Genomic DNA, 18959 nt, shown 5'->3' on the forward strand with positions numbered 1-18959 from the left:
TAGTGTGTGTGTGTGTGTATGTGTGTGTGTGAGTTTTAAACATGAATCTGCACCCATATGGCTGAAGCTGAGCCAACTGCAGCTACTAAGGAAACCAAACCCCCATTAGGTTTGCCTCCAGCGTGGCACAGAAGGTTGCCTGTGATCTAATCATTCCTATTACCCTATTGAGAAGTCCCTTTCCCTTTCTGGGGAGATTCATCATGACACTGGAGGTGCTGGGAACATCTGAAGTCTTAGTAAAGCCATGTCATGAGACCTAATCTTTCCAAGGACCTGAACAGCATATTATAAGCATTAGTACAGGAAGATCTGCTGAACTCTTGGATGAAGTTAAATAGGACATGGTATCAGAAGGTGTACAGTTTCTTTCCTTCCTTCCGAATAAAACCTCACTGAAAAAACTCTGGCCTTACATTGGGCCTCTTACAATGAGAGGTTACTGTGGGTAAATGAACAAATAAAGGAATGTATGCCTTCTTCAGCTCTTATTTGGATCTACAATATACAAGAAAGCAGATCTCACATCTCTCCCACATACACTAGCAGGGACACATATGAATAAAAAAACATTTACAAGAGGTTGCATTGTCTGAACACCAGAAGAAGAGCTGAGTTGACAGTAGGAAAGGGATGGACGAATCCTTTTCCCATCCCTCTGTCTATTTATGGGAGTCATTTCCCTTCAGGAAATGCTGAGCCCCTTCTCCCAGGACCCTGTTGGGAATGACGCCTGCGCTGGCTGACCCAGCCTTCCACATCCTCCTCCTGGCCTCGGCAGCTCTCCCCTTGTGACCCCGTCAGTCACTGGGAACCCAGCCTGTAAACGACAGTTCTTCTTAGAGTCCCCAGTCTATTGCGGAAATTCAAAGAGGAAAGGGGGAAAAAAAGGTACATAATGAAGCTAGAAAAGCCCCTGGCATGGAGAAGCTCCCAAATATGAACAGACAAAGGTAGCAGGGAGGAAGTCAGGGCTAGAAATGACCACACTCACACTGTGGCCCAGGATTTTGTGGCTCACCTAGCTTCGGTCACCTGTCTAGGGGGGTGGCAGAGGCAGGAGCAGGACCCAAGGTTCCTGTCACCCCATCTGTCGACCTAAGGCTCACTCACCTCCTCTACACTCATTTCCCCTCCCCAGAAATGTATAGACTGACGTATCTATAGAGAAGCTATCCCAGGAGAACCTGGGTCCACTAATTACATATTCTTCTTTTCTTCCTTTTTCTTCTTTTTTGTCAGCTAGGAGCCCACCTTTTCAGAAACCCGGAGAGAATTCTGGGGTTAGCCCTGGCCACCCCAAACTGAAGTTCTTCCTCTCTCCTCTGAATTTCTCTGGATATTTTTAACTTATCTACATTTGGTAGTCCTACTAAATGTGCATAACCATGTGGTATCTCTTTCATGGTTGGCTTTGATTGTTATTTATATGTTATTTATTTAAGATTTCACATAGTTATTTTTTAAAATTTATTTATTTTTGGCTGTGTTGGGTCTTCGTTGCTGCACGCAGGCTGTTCTCTAGTTGTGGCGAGCAGGGGCTACTCTTCGTTGCGGCGCATGGGCTTCTCATTGCGGTGGTTTCTCTTGTTGTGAAGCACGGGCTCTAGGTGCGTGGGCTTCAGTAGTTGTGGCACATGGGCTCAGTAGTTGTGGCGCACAGGCTTAGTTGCTCCGCGGCATGTGGGATCTTCCCAGACCAGGGATTGAACCCATGTCCCCATCACTGGCAGGTGGATTCTTAACCACTGCGCCACCAGGGAAGTCCCAAGATTTCACATAGTTATGTTTGACACCTCAAATTAAACTGCAACAATGAATGAATGATTAACATTTATCAAACACAATATTTTCTAGGCCAGATTCTACACAGATTGTTTCACTGACTCCTCACACCAACCCTACAATTGCCTCCCCTTTACAGATGTGGAAAGCAAGGCCTGGAGAGATGAACTTGTCCCAAGGCCACATGGATGCTGAATGAATCCAGGTGGTCAGATTCAAGTCCAGGTGCCTAATGCCAAGTTGAGTGCCTTGGGGGCAAGGCAAGGGGCCTTCCCCTCCCGGATACAGAACAGCTACTCAGGGAATTGTTACAATTGGGTTTTATTCACTCCTCCCTCCTCTCCAGGCACACCGTGGCACCAGGGCACAACCTGGCCAGCCCTCCACTTCCAGAGGCAGCCCTTGGGCTGCCATTTTGGGGTTTGCTTTTCCCTCTGAAGGGTTTCCTCATGTTCTTTTAACCTGGCCTCACTGACAGGTAGTACTGAGGAGGGGAAGAAGGGTCCCCTGTGGCATCCGTCCTGTGTCCTGGCCTCTGGACACCTGGAAGCTCACACCACACCGGAAGTAGCCACTTGCAGGGGATGCACCTGAAGGCCAGGCTTTATTTGCTTCCCGGCAGCCCTCCCTCCCACAGCTCCAGCTGTGCCGCCCCTAACTCTTCACTCTCCACCTCCTCTCCCTCTCGCCTTCCTGCCCTCCTCTTCCCTTCCTCCCCCTCAGACCCCTTCCTCCCCCTCAGACCCTTTCCCACCCTCTTTTGCTGGCTTCTGTTCTCTTTCTTTCCATGAGCAGAGAGTTTCCAGTCTGGCTCCCGGCCAGCACATTTGGACAAAAGGCAGCAATCTTGGAGGGAGACGTCATCTCCCATCCCCTTTTCCGGGGCCAGCACCGTGGCTCCCCGAGCCCCGAGAGGGAGCAGGGGGCTGCGGCCGTTCCCGCCCCGCTCCCAGTTCTGGGAACGAGCTTGAGCGATGGCACATCGCGGGCGTTGAAAGCAAAGGGTTTGGAAGCAGACAGACCCAGATTCAAATTCCAGCTCTGAAGCCTGAGAGCTGTGGGACCTTGGGCAAGTTACTTTGCTAAGCCTTTAGTTCTCGCCTCTGTAAAATGGTGACAGAAGCGAGAAAGGCTCGCTTTGAAAGGCTTATAGGAGATCGCAGCTGTAAAACTTCCGGCACAGTGCGTGTCCTGTAAGAAGCGCCCAATACGGCTTCTGTTATTATGAACCGAACTTAACTCTGCCAAATAATCCAAGTAAAAATACAGGACTTTGTTACAATCATCATCATCGTCCACCTTCTCAACTCATCCGCAGGGCTGCTTACCCAGCTTCAATTGTTTGCAAGCGTGTTACAGTCGTAAGACCTCTCAAACGTATCCTTACTGTTACAATGTAATCTGTAAAAGTTGGTTTTGAAATCGGATAAGGAGCTGACCCTCTCCCCTTTCCAGTAGAGTCGGTGCTCAGCCTTGATGCCAGACGTGAAAGGAAGGAGGGGCCCACACCAATCAGCAGGGCCTGCTCGCCCTGACTCCCCTTCCCTCCCACCCTGTTTTTTGGCTTCTTATAAGCTGAGGCCCTGTTTCTGTTTGTTTACTATCTGTGCTTGGTGTTTTATACTTAGAAGTTGCACAATGCCTGGGAATGTGCTCAGTTTTATTTAGCTAAGCTTTGAGATATGGGCAATGGTCTTTCCCCTATGGTTTTATTTAGCTAATCTGAGCCGGCATGGATGGATTTGAAATTAATTAGTAAGATTAATCAAGGAGCTGAGCACGGTACTCCGTGCGAGGTGCTGCTGGGAAATCCACCAACGCATGCAATGGTCCCTGCCCTAGAGCTAGGGATAAAAGATGCCAACCCGATCAACCACCAGCAAGAAAAGATTACAACTGTTCAAGACGAAAAGACAAGAGCAGTCCGGGGAATGCCTGACCACACGTTTAACAAAAACCACAATGTGAGGGTGGCTTAGGGACTAAATTCAAACTACAGTGGTAAATGTTATGAAGTAAATATAACTGGAGGAATTTAGAGGCAGGCAATGAAAGTCAGGAGTCATGGACTGCTTCAGAGAAGAGGCAGAATCTGGTGGCCCTTTGATAGATTGGGTTCCGACAGCTGGGAGAGTGTTTAGGCGAGGCAAGGGCATGAGGAAAAGGGGACGGTGCACCCTGCCCCGGACAAGACTGATGGTGGGACAGCTACTCTGGGACGTGTGAGGGGGAAACACAGAGAGGAGGATGGAAGGGGCTGGCGGATGAGACTTGGAGACGTTCTGGAATCAGAAAGAGGAGGTAAGGTTTGCTCTCCGTGGAACGTAAAGAGGAGACGTGATAAACATACGTGTTCTTTTTGTACATTCAAGAGGAAACGTGTAGGGACTTCCCTGGTGGTCCAGTGGGTAAGCCTCCATGCTCCTAATGCAGCGGGCCCGGGTTCGATCCCTGGTCAGGGAACTAGATCCTGCATACATGCCGCAACTAAGGATCCTGCATGCTGCAACTAAGGAGCCCTCGAGCTGCAACTAAGACCCAGCGCAACCTAAATAAACAAATAAATAAATATTTTTTAAAAACTAATAAATAAAAATAATCTTTAAAATAGACCTTTAAAAAAAAACAGGAAATGTGTAAAGCAGGCAGTCAGAGGTAGAGATCTAAGAGTCTGGAGAAAGCACAACCCTGGAGGTGTAAACTGGGGACGCAGCTGAAGAACCAGTGAGCATGAACAAGCTCTCTGAGGGAGAAAGTGAAGCAAAAGAAGACAGTGAAGAATTGAGGTGTAGGGGTGACTCTCACTTTGCCCCTGTTACCCAGATCTTGACTCAGTTCTTTTTAATGTTTCTTCATCTGGGCCTTCCAACCGGACAGGGAGGTCTGATGACAGAACACCTGCATTGGGCTTCTTTTTATTCCTCTGCAATGTCTAGATCAGATCTTGGTCTATCGTGGGTGTGGTACGAATGCTTGTTGAATTCGAAGAAGAAAAGGAAATCAGTGAAGATCTCCTTTTCCAAAGACAATTAGGACAACCCAGATGGTGTGGTGTCTCAGGGGAGGAGCGATTCTTCAAAACACTTCACAAAGGTGGGGCTCGGACACCAGCCAATTGCAGTGGCCTTACTGTTGACCCTTTAATGGCTGGATCTGGTCTAGGGGCTCCCAGGATTGTGGGACACCGGGAGTGACTATTAACCAACCAGTAGAGAAGCATTTCAGCGTTTTGACAAGTGGCATAGATGTGTCACCATACCAGTTTTATATCGACTGTGACCCGGGTCAGGAGAGTTGCATACATTAGGAAGCTCAAAAACAATGAGAACTGGGACTTCCCTGGTGGCGCAGTGGTTGAGAATCTGCCTGCCAATGCAGGGGACACGGGTTCGAGCCCTGGTCTGGGAAGATCCCACATGCCACGGAGCAACTAGGCCCGTGAGCCACAACTACTGAGCCTGCGCGTCTGGAGGCTGTGCTCCGCAACGAGAGACCGCGATAGTGAGTGGCCCCTGCTTGCCACAACTGGAGAAAGCCCTCGCACAGAAACAAAGACCCAACACAGCCAAAAATAAATAAATTAAAACAAACAAACAAACAAAAAAACCCAATGAGAACAGCAAACTAGCTATTCAATGACTGCATCATGAGTAACGGGATAAAGTCTCCACAGATGGTTAGGGATGGAGGCCAGACCTCAGGGATGTGAGGAGGAGCTTGTGGACCCGCCCCAGGAGCTCTTGCAGGTGCTCTGTCTCCCCGTCCTGAAAGCAGCATTCTCCTTCTCTTGCCCTCCAGTCAACAGGCAGCCTGAACTTGGGCTGTGTGTGTGCCTAGAAGCAGCCTCTGACTCTTTTCCCTGTCGCTCTTCCCTCTGTCCTAGGCCAGGGATCTTGACTGACCTGCCTTCAGGTGAAAGGAGAGCCTGGGACAGGAGCCTCTCTTGACTCTGCGGTGCCGGAATCTCCACGTCTCATCGTTTTGGGAGGCATCAAGGAGCCTCTCCTCTCTGATGTTTTTCTATCCCATTAGATGCATCAGTTTGGCTGGCGGGTAAACAGAACACTGGTCCCTTTTTTTTTTTTTTTTTTTTTTTTTTTTTACTGGTCCCTTTTTGATGTCCTGGGAGCTTGCGTATGTTTGTTGATTGTCACAAACACAGATAATGAAATGGACCAGATGTAAAGGATGTCAGGCTGCCAGGGAGTTATACTTGGGGTTGGATGACCACACACTTCATTTCACATCTGAACAACTCTCACCTCCAGCTCAGAGTATCAAATGGAGAAATCCCTCTGAGCCCCCAGTGAGCTAGAGACGTTGCCCTGGCAGAAGCCCAGTGCCCCGGCAAGCTGCTTTGGTGGGAAGCTCCACCGTGTCTTCCCAGCCACCCCTCTGACCAAGTCTGTGGCTGAGAAACTGGTCCCACTCCAGCTGTAGGGGATGCAAGTTCTGTGTCTCATGCTGTCCCATTGCTCCTGCCCAGTGACCAAATTGGTGCTCTATGGCTTCTCCCCCAGCTAACTTCTCTCCTGACCATGCAAGGTCAGTTTTAATCCTGATTTGCGGTGTGGTTCCATACAAATACCTCTGCTCGGTCATCCGGGGCGGTTGAGCCTGTATTTCCCAGGGACGTGAGAAGCACAAATAAAATTATACAAATGTCTTGCTTTAATGGTTCCAGTTTGCTGGGGAAAGGCAGCTGTTACTTCTTCCATGGAGAGCTGCGGGGAGCAGGGAAGTGGTACCTGTCTCCTCTGACTCGTTTAGTGGGAATGAGTTGACACACAGCACTGCGTTAGCCACCTGCCCCCCTCCTCCTTCCCTGTACTCAGACCTCTACTCTAGGGGGGCTGAGAAAGGCTGGGGTCAGAGGGATGGCACAGAACCATGTCCCTAGGTCAATGCACCTGGACCAGCAGGGAGAATGGATGGGCATGTCCAATCCTTCACCAGGTGGCAGTTTGCAGGAACAGTCCCAGGAGAGGCCTGCTGTATATCAATTATCTTTAGTGCTCCCTTTTTACTTTACAAGTGTCGCACTTTGTATATATGGTTACCCTATCCATTATCCACAGTGGATTTGCAGAGAACTTAGGGTTAAATCAAATTCAACCCTATGACATCTTCCCTTCTGAAAAGTGAGGAAGAAAGAGGGAGACACCTTGGATTATTTCCCTGGGTTGGCTCTTGTGTATAACCCAGCCCACCCATCCCAGGTTTCAGCCTGCACAATTATGTGAAATCGTGGTTATATGGGATCAAGATTTTGGGTACACGAAACCAACAGCAAGAGACAATATTGGGACAGTTTGTTGGATGACAATCTATAAACCATAAAAAATTTCTTAGAAACTCTAGTTTTAATATGTTGCCTTTTTAAATTTAACAAAACTCAAAATAATAGATTGTCTCTATGAATTACCACACTATGAATTTTAATTTTCGTATTATCTTAAATAGAAATTCATAGTAAATTCAGTGGGGAACTAGGGTGGGGACACTTGGGTTAGGGGAGAGAGAAGTAATAATATTTTACAATATTTTAAGACTGAGTATCAGAATCTCATTTTTAAAACATCCATCACTGGGCACAGATATATTCAATATGCATTTGGCTTTGAAATCTTCTAACCTAGCAATTTCACTTCTGGGAATTCATCTTATAGAAATGTTGGAACGAGTGCTGGGGAGTCTTAGCTGTGGCTAAAATCAGAAACAACTAATTGCTCATCAATAAATAATGTGTTAAACAAATGAAATCGATCCATACAAAGGAAGACTAGGCAGCTGTTAGAAAGGAGAGGACTATGTATGTCCCACATGGAATTATTCTCACAAAATACTGTTCAGTTATGATAGCATGCTTCCATTTTTGTAACAAACAAACAAACAAACATAATATATTACGTGTAAAGAAAAGAAGTCTGGGGGATTTGGTACATACACCGAACAGTGATGGCCTCTGAGGAGGGAGTCAGTATGGGGAAAACTTTCATTTTTCATTGTGTTCTTTTTACGTATTGCTCAAAAGTTTTATAATAAGGATAACTTTCATATTTACATATAAATATATATGTGTATATAAAAGTATGTATATAAAAGTAATCCTAAAATTTTAAAGCACACTTTTAAAAAAAACAAAACAGAAGGAAATGCGTTTGATACTCTGCTTGAACTGGTCTGACAGCCCTCCTGATAAGACATGCAGCCCTTGGAAGGCCTGGGTACCATGGAAGAACAGTCAGGGTCATGGTCACGGTCACAGCTTCCTGTCCTGTCCCCATTCTCCAGCTCAATCCTGCTCTCATTTCCTTCTGAAGGGAAGCATGGAACCTCCTGGTTCCCCAATACAGAGGGAAGCTAACCTCTTCCCTAAGCTTGCTGCGAGGGTGACTCACCCCTCTTTCCCTAAGGCTGGGGGCGGGGGAAACCATAACTTGGTTTTTAGTAGTTTAGCCAGTTGGAAAAGGGGGTCTCAGGCTCATCCCTCTTTCAGCCCACCACAGGCCAAGGATGAACGTGTCAAAGAGAAGCCAAAGAGAAAGCAATTCTGGGCTCCAGCTGGCAGGGGCTTAACTTCTAGGCAAACTGAGTTTGGATAAATTTTGTCCAAATCAGACAATGATTTTACCACGAGGGGAAAAGATGGTCTGACGCTGGCTTCCCGACATATTGCTGTCTTTTGGATGTCAAATGTAGAGAATCACTCACCTCAGTTCCCGCCACTGACTTGCCTCCCATCATTAAAGGGGCAGTGGTGCCTGTGAGTCCCTCTGTTGGGTGGCCAGTGCAGGGGTTTCAAAGAGAGCCCAGGGTACCTGTGGCAGCTGTCTGGTTCTGGTGAAGGAAGAAGGGACCATGCCTGGACACAGGAGACTGGGAGTGACACGAGGCACAAGCAGGGGTCTTTGTCACTCATGAGTAACTGTCAGACATTCCACAGACCCTCAGGAAGCAAAATAAGGGGGCTGGATTCCAGAGATAGTGGGGGAGGATGAGTCAACTTTGCCCACAGCCAAAGAAGTAACTGCCTGCGAGGTATATTTGAGGGTTGTTGGGAAAGCCATGGAGCCTCAAAATATTTCCCCTGTTATCCTGTCAGAGTTACTGAAATTCAACTCTTAGAGATTCACTCCTTTTGATTGAGACTTTAGGCAAGTTAAATTGCAAATGAATTCTCCCAGCTTCTTTCCAATCTGGAAGACAGAGGTCAGAGAATACATACACTTGAATATCAGGAGGGAAGTAGAAAGAAAACTCAGAGGCTCAGCACTCAAAAAAGATAGACCTATGTGGGTCCTAGGCAAAAAGAGAAAGGTTCTGAGGCTTTTCAGTTTTGGCTGTGGTGCAGCACTGCATATGATAGTATTAGACCAGACAGATCTAACTGTAGAAGGCTTGTAATTATGCTTTTAGAATTTCTGTTCAAAAAAAGTGCTTCACACACATACACACAAAACTTCACATAAATGTGTTTGTTACTAGCCTCCTTATCTGTATCTGCTCAAGATGGCTTTAGATCTTGATGTTGAAGGCTGACTAGCCAGTTGATTTCATTGTAACAGGCTTCCAAATTTTAAATACTATGGGGTCCTTGCTTTTGCAATCTGAGGTTTCTGTCCCCTGCTGTAATGAGCCCTCGAGGTGATTGTTAAAGCAGCTGCTCTCAATCTTGGCTGTACCTTAAAATCACCTGGCGCCTTATAAAAATACTGACGCCCAGGGCCCATTCTCAGAGATTTTGATTTACTTGGTCTGGGGCAGAGCCCAGGAATCACTTGTTTAAAAAATGCCCCCTGACCCCAGCATTTAAATGTGTAATGTGTTCCCTGGGTTTAAAATGCTAAGAACTGTGATGTGGAGGCATGATGGAGTAGAGTATCACACCTACTCAGTGTTAAGACTTCTACAGCTGACAAGAAGTGGTTTAAACTTCGGAGGGCACATCAGAAATGCATTGACATAGGGCTTCCCTGGTGGCGCAGTGGTTAGGAACCCGCCTGCCAATGCAGGGGACACGGGTTTGAGCCCTGGTCCGGGAAGATCCCACATGCCACGGAGCAACCAAGCCCGCGAGCCACAACTGCTGAGCCCACGTGCCACGACTGCTGAGGCCCGCGCGCCTGGAGCCCGTGCTCCACGATGGGAGAGGCCGCCGCAGTGAGAATCCTGCACAGCGCGGCGAGGAGCGGCCCCCGCTCGACGCAACTAGAGAAAGCCCGCGTGCAGCAACGAAGACCCAATGCAGCCAAAAATAAATAAATACATAAATAAATAAACAAATTTATTTTTAAAACCCCTTTTCAATAATAAAAAATAAAAAGAAATGCATTGACATAGATTCTGCAGATTCACCCTTCTGCAGAAACCAACGGGAAGGGCCTGGTCAGGAGATGTGCGACTGAGTGTAGAGCCTTACCTCCCAGCCCTCACTCCCGGTTCTTCTGCAACATTCCTTATGTTGCAGCAAAGAAGTTTCCCACCCTCCCTGACCTCAGTAGAATGGACCTCTGGTGTCTTGAGTCCCACCCTTTCCCCACCCCTAGAAGCAGCCTTAACATCAGGTCTGAGGGCAGAAAGACCTGGACCACTAGGGGAAGTGGACCCACCCAGCTGAATGGAATCCTGAAATGCTCTTCCCATTCTGTTTCTCTTTGGTCAGGATTTCCGAAGGCAACCCTCCCAATACTCTGCCCTACCAGACCCCTTCTCCAGACCAGTCTCAGCCCACCTGTCTGTGGGCTATACTAGGATGTGCCTGCTTCCCCCTTCATGGTGGGCACCTGGGGTGCTGTGCTCTCTACATTCATCAAAGTAGGTATCACCTCTTCCTACACTTGAGAGCCCATGGGCTCCTCCATATAGGATTCCCCAGGCCCTCACTGCCCTGCATCACGACTGCCCACAGGCCCGAGCTGGCACTCAGCCCCCCACAGAAATGCAGTATGTCCCCAAGTCATAACAGGAAGATGATATAGGAAGACGGTCATGTGGAATTTTATCTTCCCATCTTTTGTAACACTGACAATGAAATTCCTTTTTCTATGTCACTCTAGTCTTTACACAAACTTCCACATGACAAATTCCCAGCGGAGTTCAATTCCAGGAAAAAAATTTGTGCTGAATTTGTGTGCTTTCTCTTGTCCAAAATCCAAAACTGTGCAATCTAGTGTATTTTTGTTTGTCTCTAAGCTGCCAGAAAACTTATAGCCAAATTCATGGTCCAAGTGTTATAATCTGCTAAATTCAGGCCATTCAAAATATTCATTCCTTTCGCTTTGCTTTGTTTTCTCCTGAGCTTTTCTGCATTTAGTTCTAAGTTATCTGACCCTGTGCCCAAGTCTGTCACCAGGTCCCACCTCTCTATCTCTTGGCTCTTTCTATCCCACGTCACCACTGCGGTCATCCTGCGCGTCAGTAACTACAGCCTGGGTGCTGCAAGGCCTTGGTCTCATCCTCCTCTGAGCCTCCACCCAGCAAGCAGAGTGAGCTTTCTAAGATACAGACCAATCCCATGGTCCCTGCTGCAGCGAGATCCTTCTTCCCTCTGGGAACTGCAACCATGAATTCTCCCCACACTTGCCTGTCCTCCTCCCTCCCACCTGGTGATTTTGCACACGCTGTTCCCTCAGCCTGAAACAACCTTCTCTGCTTTGCTTTCTTGGTGAAAAGGTTTTCAGGGCTCAGCCTGACCTTACCTATTCTGTGGGTTTCCCCTGAGCTGGGCAGCCCTGCTCTGGTTTCCCCTAGCACACAGCACGCATGGATGGCCGGGCCAGATGCAGACTGTATTTAATTTTTTGTTTGACTACCCAGCTAGGATGGTGAGTGCCTGGAGGGAAGGGAGATATCTTATTCATCACTCTGTCCCTAACGCCTAGCATGTCGAGCTGTAGAACTGTTAAGTGAATGAATGCATGACACAGGCAGGGTTCACCTCTTCCGGAATAGTAGGACTGAAGGCCAGCCTTTTCACTGCCCTTCCTAAAAACAGTTACTGTTTGCCCTTGACTTCTTGTAGAATTCTGCTCATCCTAGGCGGTCCACCCCAAAGAGGGTCTACTCCACTCCTTTGGTGTGTTTGATACTTGATGGTGCAAGCAGAAAGGATTTTGTTCTTTTCTTTTATGTAGTAACCACTGCAGGTGTAAGAGTTTAATAGCAAAATTACTGCAGCGTGCCTATTATAACCCTGGGGCTGTTATTACTCTGTGTCATTCAGAACACTAGAGAAGTTGCATCCCTGAAGCGCATCTCAACACCAGCTATAACTTCGTCTGCTCCTTCCCCAGCACCAGCTGGCTAAAAACAGTCAGTGCACTTCCCTTTTCCCAATCTCTGCCCCTGGAGGCAATGTCCGGCTTTCCCACCCGATACCCTTAAGGACAGGATTCCTCCGCTGAGGTCCAGCTCTCCTCAGTGGTTTGAAGCCAGTTCCCTGTGACCCTCCTAAATATCATTATATCCTGTGTTAAGAGACTACCCCTGGGCTCCATCTGGTCCCAACTCCATCCTGAGGGGAAAAGTGGGAGAAATAAGATCATGCAGTCATCTTTACCTCCCTGCTTTCTCAACACTGCAAATTTCTTTCTGTAAAAACACACACACACTCTTTCTCTGTCTCTGTCTCTGTCTCTCTCTCTCCCGCGCCCCTGGGACGAGCACGGCGCAGGGAGGGGGCTCTGCCCGGTTTCTGCAGGTTTCCCAGGCGCGGGACCACGGCCTCCCGAGTTCCCGGAAGGACGTCCGGACAGCACTTTGCTCCAGTCCCACAGGTCGGGCTCAAGCGCCTCGGTCCCCACGTCCGCACACGGGAAACCCAGTCTTTGGTCTGCAAAGAGCCACTTCCCAGCTCCGGGTTGGGGTAGCTCCGGCCGTCTCCTCTCTTACCCACACCCCCGCGCGTCCCCTCCTCGGTCCCCCCGCGCGTCCCCTCCTCGGTCCCGCGGCACGGCCCTACCTCCTGGCGGGCCGAGGCTCCGTGGGCTCCGAGGCGCAGCTCGGGGGCGCCCGGCCGGGCGGGGGCGGCGGGCGGCGAGGGCCCGGGGCGCCATGGCCCGCAGCCCCCCGCGCTCGTGTCGGCCGGGCCTTTTCCGGCGCCCTCCGCTCGCGTCCCCGCCGCCCGGCCGCCGCTGTGGGCGAGTAGAGGGCGGGCTCGGCCGGCGGCCCCTTCCTCTCCTGGTGGCGCGGCGGCTCTGAGCCGGGCCGCTCGCCCCGCCGGCCCCCGCCCGCCGCCGCTCGGTGAGCTCATCCGCAGCTGGCGGGCGCCCGGCCCGTTGCCACGACAACGCCTCTCCCAGGGCCGCACGGACTTGAGCGGCTCCAGTAAACAGGACCTTCTGCCGGACTCTTCCCTTCGCCCTTTTTGGGGGGTGGGGAGATGGCGGCTTAACCCTTTTTTTGCTGGAGACCACCAAGTGGCAGGCTCCGTCTCCACCGGGCCCGGGGTTTATCCGCGCGACGCGCTCCGCCGGGGACTGAGACCATGAGATAGATGCGCCGGAGTGGCGGCGACACTCCCTACCCTCAATTCACTCCAGTCTTTTAACGCGTTTATGGGGCACCTACTAGGGCTCAGGCGCAGGGCTGGGGGCTGGGACGCCCTAGGCAACGAGTCAGCCGCCACCCTTGCCCCTTGCAGCTCCAAGTCTGGCCGAGGCGCCGACACCCTGGCACTATCAGTGAAAGCCCAGGGGCCCTGAGCGCGGGGCACAAGACTCCCAAACCGGGAGGGGGTCAGGAAACCTTCCCAGAGGACAAGTGACTTTACGGTGCCTGCTGCCCCCACTTGCGTCGGACAAAGGATCGAGGAACACAGATGGGCACGATTTAGGACTGCCAAAATACACGTGAAAATGCTGTGGGCAGTTGATGCTGAGGGCAGCTGGGGACCATGGAAAGTTTTTGAGCAGAGGAGTGCCCTGCTGAAAGGGAGATGGAGCTGGCAGTGGTGATTGATGAGTGTTGGGGGAAGGCTCCAGGCCCGTGTCTACCCCCCCACCCCCGGGAAAAGTCATTCTTGTCTTTCGCCCACGAGGCTCCTAGAAGGAGGGACCTACAGCCTAGGCAAGGGGTGAAAAGGGGAGAGAGAGGCTTAGCCTACTAATTCAGAAAAGGGGTGTGCAGGAGAGAGGGGAAAGAGAAAATAAAGGATTGCAGAACATGGGGAACATTAGATACTGCCTAGGCAGTTCCTGCAGACTGGGGGCCTGAGCTCTGAGGGGCTTATTCAGATATAAAAGTCACAAAGACAGAAAAGCTCCATCTTCTTTGTTGAGGGGTTTGCTCATTCTACAAGATCTTCAAAGCTTTTGTAGACCTCCTTAAACCTCCCTCAACTCCTTCACACCATACCCATTTCAACTAAACACGGTAAAATTTTAGAATACAAATTTGCAAGGTGTAAGCAGGTTTATTTGTTTTTGTTTTTTTAACTATAATCATTTAAATGATTGATTCTTGATCTTGAATGCTGCTGTTTCCACCTAGAGCGACCACGAGGCACTGCAGACCATCTCTCATCCCCACCCTCCTCTTCCTTCAGCATCCTGTAGAGGAGCACAGGCTCTGGGACAAACGGCCAAATCTGGCTCTGGAGCAGGTTGCCTGGCCTCTAACTCTCAGTGTCTTCATCCGTATGGTGGAAAAAGCGGTTATAACCGACCTCATGGTGTGGGGATTAAAGCAGATCTTCAAGTAAAGGGTGTAGTACCTGGACTGGCCTATGGCGGGCGCGCTCCCTCAGCTCCTGTTTGTTATTCTTTTCCTAATCTCTTTTCTTTGCAGGAGCAAAGGTTCAAGGAGGGAGGAGGGCAGCAGGCAGTGTTTCTTCTCCCTTCTGCGTTGAGCTTCCCCCTCCCCCCAACCCTTTTAGGTCCGGGGCCTTCTGCCAGAGCGTGGCTAGCAGCACAGAGCCCGCACCATAAGCCAAATGAAGGAGAACTGCGGGACCAGGGAAAGGAGGCTAGTCTGAATAAGAGGAGGAGAGAGCCTGAGAAGGAGCCTTTGAACGTCTACTCTCCCCCAAATTGTTTAACATCCACTTAAATTCCTTTGGGATGCTACACACATCCTGAGTGTCTTTTCAGTTCCAGGTACTTCACCTCTGTCATGGCACCTGACCCACTCCACACTCCTGGGCAATTACCTATCACCCCTACCATTTTATGGGCGGGAAAGCCAAGTTTTAAGAGGTTATGTGACTTATTTGAGGTCACACGGGCCCAGGCCTTTTTGTCACACCAAGTTGCCTGAGAACAAGGGCTCTGCCCAGCGCCAGTCACTCTGGAGGGGGGTTTCTGGATAAGCATTCAACCCTCGTCCTGGGTATGCTCCCTGCTCTGGAAGCCACGGGCATCTCTGACACCGCTCCCCAGAGACTGGGTACCCCTTGCTTGGGTCACTGTGACCCATTCCTTTTCGACTCCTTGCCCGGCAGGAACTTCTTTCTCAAGGCCATTGGCCTGCCAGCGCGTAGTTGAAAGTTATACACACAGTAGATGATAGATGAGAAGTTTGGTTATTTTTTAAAATTATTATTATTTTATCTAGAAGCCTGGATGGGGAGAGGAATCACTTATCTATGTTTGGGGCCGTGACATTTGGATAAGGTAGAGCAAGGAAGGAGCCTATTTTAGGGGCAGGGAAAGTCCACAGCCTCACCTTGACATGCCTTTGGTGAAGATTCTCCTCATCCCTTGAGAGTGGGCCTGAGCCCACGGAGCCATCTGGGCTGGCGGCAGGGCTGCCTCAGTCTTTCGCAGGCATCCTACTCCTTTCCTCCCCAGGAAGCCATCTCCCTCCTGCCGTTCTCATTCCATGCTACTCGCGTTGCATCCGTGGCTCATTCTCCCCAGCCTAGAGGCAGCTGGAAGCGACCTCCCGCCAGTCCCACCACAACCCCCAGCTGCCTCCCTCTGAGGAAATAAAACCAAGCCAAGCATCCCACCCAAACCTCAAACCCAGGCTGGGTTTGTTCTCGGTCCCAATCAGATGTCATCCAGGAGGTGTGGGATGGGAGGGGAAGTATGGGGCGGGGGAAGTGGAGGCCACCCAGGGGAAGGGGTGAGCAGAGCCCAGACTGAGGGCCCTGGTGCTCTGACATCCTCCCCAAGCTTCGAAGGGCCTGTCTTTGCTGCCCTCCACCCTGCCCCAATTGATGCTCTTCTGCCTTCTACCTCCTGTGCTGGGGCTGGGAGATTGGAAGCTGTGGGGGCCGTTTAGGGGGTGCTGTGGAGAAGGTGGCGTTTGTTGATCACCACTGACATTTGTCAGGGTACCACTGGAAATCTCAAAGAATCACCGAATTGGCAAATATCACAATAATCTGTAACTTTTGCATAAGCACCACCTGTTTCACTCCTATGCCCCTACCTTACTTTGAAGGGTCATGTTTTCTTTTTTTTCCACACAGTTAAAGCGTTCATAACTTTACAAGGATTAGTGTGTCTATGACAAAAAGAGAGAACCAAGTCATGGAAGGCCTGCATCTTTCACCATTAGGCAAAGTCTCAACTATCATACCTGCAATGCCCAGTACCCTCTACGCTTATATTCTTCTCTGTTCCTTCTGGAAGATCCAGTTAAACTTCAGGGGAAGGAACTAGAGGATGGTGACTGAGATACTCTTTTAGAGGCACGAATTTCTGTGTTTAAGCAGGTCTCGCTCTTCCTGTGCACTGTGATTTCAGAACACAGGAGGGCAGTCGGACCGGCTCTGGACCCTGCTGAGGACACAAGGCTTCCACCTCTTGCTTCTCAGAGCCTTCCCCTCTACTTCCCGACCAACTAGGCAATCTCCTCAGACATAAGGGGGCGGCAAGAATCCCCTTCAAACATTTTCATCACACGTTAGGATCTGGGCACCACACCTCTGGGCTTAGAGCCTGCCAGCTCGTCCCCTTTGCTAACACCCACCCAGACCCTGATCTCAGCCTTCAGACCCCCAAATGGCTGTAAGTCATTGTGCTGCCTCTCAGAGGGCACACCTTGCCGGGGGGGAGCATATTTCTGGAAGGCCCTAATATCTGATCCACTTCCTATATCTCTCAGATCAAATCAAATCAAAATCAAAATATTGGCCAAAGATGCAATACTGTAAATCAACTATATATCACCTTAAAAATATATATATATATTGGCCAACGGCAAGCCAGGTGGCTTCTGACTGCCCCAGATGGCAGCACCACCTTGGGCAAGGCAACTCCTGTTTGTGGGTCTCCGGCTCCTGGAGAGATGGGGCACGATGGCCCTCAGGTCCCTCCCAGTCCCCACCCTCTCAGGTAGGCGGAGAAAGCACAAAGCAGCTGCCTGCGCACATTCTCATTCTGCTCTTTCCTGTGTGCCTGAGCAGGTGCCAGGGAGTGTCAAGGCTTCCCAGAGATCACCCAGGAGGTAGGTTCTAATAGCAGCCTCTTTACCAATGAAGCAACTGCCAAGAAGAGCTAGGTGCCTTGCCCAAGGCCACCACGAATGAGTGCCAGAGCTGGGATGACCCCAGACGACCCCTTCCCACCTTTGCTGTCGGGACCACTGGTCAGGAGCTACCGTCCTCATCTGCCCCGCTTGCAAACGGAGGGAGGACCTGGTTACAGGACCGGCAGCAGCAGGCTGTACGCAGCGTGGTGGGCATTGCAGGGGCAGAGCTGGAAGGGGCCTCACAGACGGGCACCGGGGACCTGCCCAGGCCACGCGGCGTCAGCACAGGGGCAGCACCTGCACCAGGGTAGAGCTGCGGCAACCATCCAGGAAACCAGAAGGTGGGAACCAGAGGAGGAGAAATCTCAAGAGAAGAGGTAATGGAGACGATTCAGCTAAAGTGAAGAAAAGAGAAAGGGAGGGGCTGAGGGGGGCCCGACGTGAAGGAGGAAGCGATGGAAAATCACTGCAGCAGGCCGGGCAGGGGCTGGGGCCTTCTCCCTTAGTGTTCTTTTCCAGTATGATTTCTGATATTTCTACTCTACCGGCTTAGGGAGTAGATGTATGTGGGTGGCCCAGAGCCAGCATTTTCATGCCAGGGTCCAACTCCCTGAGGAGCTAATTGCAGGCTAGGTGTACCAAGCAGGACCTAGGGGTAGGGTGGGGTCGGTGCTTCTCAAACTTTTTCCTTCCCTGATAATCCCCTTGGGCTTGTGGGGGGAAAAGCAGATTCTACTCTTCCCCAAAGGGATCCTAATGCAGGGAGACTGGGATGGGGCCCGGGAATCTGCAATTTTACAGCTACCCCAGGTGTTTTTGGTGGAGGTGGCTCAAGTCTCCACTGGAGACACACTGGTGTAGAGCCTGCCCAAGGTGGGGATGAAGTGGAGGCTGTGGAAGGGGTATGCAGGGGTGTCCCTTCCCGGTATCTATTCTGAAGAAAGTGAGCATGTGTGATGGGGGAGGGGAGCAGGATGCTGAAAGGGTCTCAGCAGAGAACTGTCCTCCACAAGAAGTGGTCCTCACCTAGGGACAACTTTGTTCCCCCAGGGGACATCTGGCAATGTTTGAAGACATATTATTTATTTATTTGATTGTACCGGGTCTTAGTTTCGGCTCGCAGGCTCCTTAGTTGCAGCACGTGGGCTCCTTAGTTGTGGCATGCGAACTCTTAGTTGCAGCATGCATGTGGGATCTAGTTCCCTGACCAGGGATCGAACCCAGGCCCCCTGCGTTGGGGACGTGGTGTCTTATCCACTGCACCACAAGGGAAGTCCCTGAGACATGTTTTGTCACAGTTGGGAAAGGGGGGTGCTTCCGGCACTGAGCGGGTAGAGGCCGGAGATACTGCTAAACATCCTGGGACAGCTTCTGCTCCCCCCACCCCAACACACAACAAAGAACTATCCTACCCCAGAGGTCAAAAGTGCAGAGGTTGAAAACCCCAGAACCAGCCAAGTCCCCATCCCCAACCCCTTCTCCAGGATCTTGAATAAATACTTGCTCTGCATCACATCTGTTATGTAACAATGTGACGTGGGAGATGCTAAAATCAGTCATTTGGCTCAAGCGAAAAAATCAGCACAGCCAGGTGGGTCTTGGCGTCTCTTTGCCCCTCCCATTCTGCAGAAGATTTGGATGCACTTCACAAGCGATTGGTGCCACCTAGTGGTACTAGAGTTAATAGCAGGAACATTTCCAAGAACTGGAAACTGTTGATTATTAACGGGCTTACTTACACCACTGTGAAGATT

The 18959-nt window shown here is 50.4% G+C and overlaps 1 protein-coding gene across 3 annotated transcripts in view; it reads right to left on the reverse strand.

Annotated features, from left to right (window-relative positions):
* The window catches only part of DENND2A (DENN domain containing 2A), a 101400-nt gene extending 88368 nt beyond the window's left edge, over positions 1–13032 (reverse strand). For 2 of the 3 annotated variants that reach the window (XM_082400274.1, XM_082400273.1), the window contains exon 1: positions 12749–13018. The gene's annotated coding sequence lies outside the window, so the exon portion shown is untranslated. Of the gene's footprint in view, positions 1–12748 lie in introns of all 3 variants that reach the window. The other variant, XM_082400270.1, reaches the window with a different exon arrangement.
* Positions 13033–18959: the final 5927 nt, after the last annotated feature.

This window comes from Balaenoptera borealis (assembly GCF_965194805.1).
Source record: "Balaenoptera borealis genome assembly, chromosome: 7".
Classification (NCBI taxonomy): Eukaryota; Metazoa; Chordata; class Mammalia; order Artiodactyla; family Balaenopteridae; genus Balaenoptera; species Balaenoptera borealis.